Source organism: Pteropus vampyrus, unplaced genomic scaffold (assembly GCF_000151845.1).
Source record: "Pteropus vampyrus isolate Shadow unplaced genomic scaffold, Pvam_2.0 Scaffold792, whole genome shotgun sequence".
Taxonomy (NCBI): Eukaryota; Metazoa; Chordata; class Mammalia; order Chiroptera; family Pteropodidae; genus Pteropus; species Pteropus vampyrus.
In genome coordinates this window covers 18,505-18,857 of record NW_011889573.1, presented here as the reverse complement: position 1 = coordinate 18,857, position 353 = coordinate 18,505, and positions in this window count along the sequence as shown.

The following is a 353-nucleotide window of genomic DNA, read 5'->3' as shown; positions in this document are numbered from 1 at the left end:
CAGAAATGTGGGTGACGACGGCCATCGTGACGGGTGCTCAGATGGTCCCGGAATCTTCTTAGTGGAACCTGGAGGGAGACGGTTCTTGTTATGGATGGTGGGGAACTTGTGTGACGTGTTTCTCCTGCTGTTCTGTGGAAGGTAGAATGAGGAGAAGGGAATCGGACGCTCGGCTGAGGCTCTTTCTACGCCTAGGGAGGCAGGTCAGGCTCGGCGCCCTGACGACGCGTGGTGAAGGACAGCAGAGACGGGGCTAATCTGTTCAGAGGCCGTACGATTGATCCTTTACCTCTGCCATGATAACAAGCACCACCACTGCAGGCTCTCTCCTGGAGTCTGGCGGATCCGGCTCA